Source organism: Perca fluviatilis, chromosome 5, assembly GCF_010015445.1.
Source record: "Perca fluviatilis chromosome 5, GENO_Pfluv_1.0, whole genome shotgun sequence".
Classification (NCBI taxonomy): domain Eukaryota; kingdom Metazoa; phylum Chordata; class Actinopteri; order Perciformes; family Percidae; genus Perca; species Perca fluviatilis.
Window position 1 is genome coordinate 29,567,887 of NC_053116.1, and position 4,120 is coordinate 29,572,006.

Consider the following 4,120-nt stretch of genomic DNA (forward strand, 5'->3'; position numbering starts at 1 on the left):
TCAACGTTGTGTGTGTGTAGTCTATGCTGTGTGCCCCCCTCAAGAGGCGGAGAGAGACCCAAATGTATCTATATATTTTTTAAAAACCTGCTAAACCATGTTTAAGCGACCTTTTATCAATGTATTGGTCAGTGCTACCCAATCGTATACACTGTACTGGTGGGGAAACACGCCAGCATCTGATAAAAAGAAGTCAGCCGTCATTAAGCGCGTTTGCTGAAAAAAAAAAAATAAAATATATATATATATATATATATATATATATCAAATAAATATATATCAAATAAATGAATAGTGAAATGTATTGGGCCTGGCTAGTTTCGGGGGAAAACTCAACAGCCTCTTGGCCAAAATGTAACACTCTCAAAGTTACAATATGAAGACACATCCATGCCAGTACTGCAATTTGTTGTGTTTATAGTGGCTACCTACAGTTGCAGCATGAATTGTTCATTCTATCTGTTTTCTGATTCTGTTCAGTGTATTTAGAATTTTACACAGAGATGACACCTGCAGCAGTGTGCGTCAGACCCATCCTGAGGTTTAGTAGAAAGTGTGGACCCAAGACCTAATAGTGTTACATTGATGTCATATGTTTTTAATGAGATTAAAAAGTAACCTAATCCCACCTAAAAGAATCTTGTTCAGCCTGCTGTTAAGTTACTCTTAACAGAAGGGGTACTCCTGTGATCTAGTATTGCGCTTCCTTAAAGTTGGAGGACAATGCAGCAAAGGCCCAAATATCCTGACTAAGTCCTGGTACGGGTCAAACTTAAAAAACGCTGGCTCCTACATTTCCTATAATGAAACGTCTATTGTAGAGTTGCGAAATGTCTGGTTCATTGTCTTCAAGTTGAATCAATAATACAAAACATAAGTAATCATGCTAGAAAATATCAGGATATTTTAGTCAAAAATACTTCCTGTATACATAAAAACATAAGTAAAGTTAAGTTAACTCCCAAGGTGCATTTCAGTAAGAAACATCCAATCACTGACCTGAAATTCTTTGACACATAACTCTGGGTCACTTTTGGCTAAATTTGGCAATTATGGCCTATATTTGGAGCCATCTGCCAAGTTGAAATGTGTCAAACTAATGGCCATAAACCTACAGTATCCTTACATTGTCCAGGACACTCTATGTTGAGGAAAATTAAGGATACTATTGAAATATATTTTGTAGCTTGATTAGACTCCCTGCCTGGTAAATACCTACGTCTTTCAAACTCCACTTCCAAGCCGAGGTAACTTCGATGACATCATCTGGGTTATTTTCTCAGACTTGACAAAGTCTGTGTATTCCTCCCCATCATGAGTAAACTGATCTATATGTGTAAAATCAGAGGAGTGCCCCTTTGAGTTTACATTGTGGTTGTTTTCTTAATGATGACTTCTGACTTAAGGTCAGGTTAAGTGCACCTTTTTTTTCAATGTTAATTTTATAAAAGGCTTTGATTGTGAGCTTTTCTTATTACATTGATTATCTGTTGTCTTCACTGTGATGAAGAACATCTGCAAACATCTGCACCTTTGTCTGCAATGTATGCAATGCACACACACATATACTGTACGTGTTTACTGTCCTTGGATGCTGAGCATGTCCGTCTTTTTTACTTGAACGCTCTGCAGAGCTGCTGCTGTAGGATACTGTAAACAGCAGTGAAATAGTACCTCAATTTAGGACATATTTTCTGTGTGAGCTGTTTTGCATTTAAGATCTTTTAGACCAAAATAAATGTAGTTTGATGGATGCATATGCCTTCTCAGCGTGTGTTTCTGAAATGCTAATGTATTAGCTGGGAGATACTGTTCTCACTGTGCTTTAGGAATGAACTCTATGTTATCACGCCTTCCTATCTACCTTCTCCACTTTCTTTTCTCCAAACAGCAGAGACCTGCAGACAGATAAAGAGGCAGTGATTTATTAGGAGTCAGAAACAGACAGGTGTTCGTTGATGATTTCTGTCTTCCTCTCCCTTCTCCCCTCACAAATTAAACCAGTGCTGTGGCCTTGGGCAACTCCTGACTTTTATTTTATCTCCTCTTCCTCCTTACCCTTTCTTCACCCTTTCCTGCATTATCTCCTCCCTCTGTCTCTTTTTTTTACTTTTCTCATCCTTATTTTTTTTAATATACTCTCTCTCCCTCCCTTTCCTCTCTCTTGGCCACAATCATCTTCTGATTGTTATGATTGCAGTGCGTTCCTCTGCCATGGCCTGCAGGAAGAGTGAGTTAGTACATGTCAGCGAGCACAGGTATGCACTGTGGACACAGGCTGGCTCTTTCACCGAGTGCTGGAGACCCTTGCATGCATGGGCTGCAAAACAAAGCTCCAAATCAGCCACAAGGTAACGATGCAGAAAACGACACGCTGCAACACTGCATGTGAGGAGACTCGCCAGAAAAAGTAAAATGCCCAAAAAACATCTTTTATTTGCATTTCTGAGACTGATCCATTTCTGAGAAGTGTGATGCAGATAAAATGTAGAGCTACAGTAGGTGATGTGTCTGAAATCAATATAGTATATTAATAAGAATATGTTTGCAATATTGATATGCTGTACAATATGTAGAATATATACAAAATTGTATGCATTAAGTTAGAAAAATCCCACATTACCCAATATGATCATTTCATCAGGATACAATTCCACTAAATGCTGATTATCATTTTTAACTGCCACCCATCCCTATGCAGATTTAATATTATCTAACATTAGCAACAACAAAAACAACCTCAGTTCATAAATATTAATATTCTAACCTGGTATTAACCACTTAAACCTCACTGACCCCCAGATGTGCAGCAAAACATGCATTTTAAATTCTGGCGGACATCCCAAAGTGACCAAATATTTCTAGTTAAACTTTAAATTCTGCAAAGATCTGAATATTTTGTTGTTACACCTTTTTAACTGAAACAGAATATATATATATATATATATATTTATATATGATACTGTTAGACAGTGTGAATCAAGATATTAAAGCAACATTGATTTAAATTTTTCTTTAATTTTTTTGTTTAACAGAACAAGGTTAAGTAAACAACACTGACATATTAGCACCTTGTAAAGTTGGCGAAGGTCATAGTAAACATTCGCCAAATTTCAGAGCTTTTCTGCTGAAAACCGCTGAGTAAGCTAAAGAAAGCAGTTTGCAGGCCTGAAAACCAACACAATTGTTAAAATGCTTGAGAGTCTGGATTATCCCATAGTTTGGGATCATCACTATGAGCAACACCTTTCACGATTCATTTGATATATTGTTGATATAAAATATTTATTAGTGCAGCTTTACAGCTACTAGGGAAGCAAATGGATGTTATATATATACAGTATATATTAGGGGTTAAATATCTGTGTCAATCAAACCAGCCCCATGTTTTTTTTTTATAATCTGAAATCATAATTTTATTGTACATTCTACATTATAAATATTTGAAATTGTCAATACTTCTCAGTGATAATAGTAATACAAAAGGGAAATCGCAAACAGCTCTCAAGCCTTTAGTGACCTGTTTTTCTCTAACAAAAAGGGGGACAATTAGACATCTACCACAGTCCCGTGTTAAATCCTCCCCCCTCCCAAACCATACATTTCATGTTTGATAGGTGAACATAGTTGATTCAGCAGCAAGTGGGGAGCACTGAAAGAGATGAGAGAGCTCGAGCATGGTTTTTTCTGTCACCAACTCAGTTTGACGTCTAGTAAAAGCTGCATGAAGGTCCACACACACACACACATACTGTACATTTGTAACGATGAATCTGCACACAGTGATGCAAATACGCATATATGCAAGTATGCACTTTTGCATGTTAGTCTTTGTGCTTGTTGTGAGTGCACACCTCACACATTCATATAACACAGTTCATGATCACGCACAGTGCATATGCTTTTGCTGATAAGGTGCACATGCACATTGTATACACTCCCACCAAGGAGCAACATTTTTCTCTCCAAGTCTGTCTGCTCCCTCCTGTCTGTCTCTTTCTGTCTCAAAGCAGGTGCTGAAATGAGACACTAAATAACTATTAGAGTTAGAGGAAGGGCGAGAGAAGGGGAGGAGAATGAGAGAGCACTTCCCCAACAGTAGCAGAGAGAGGGAGGGAAA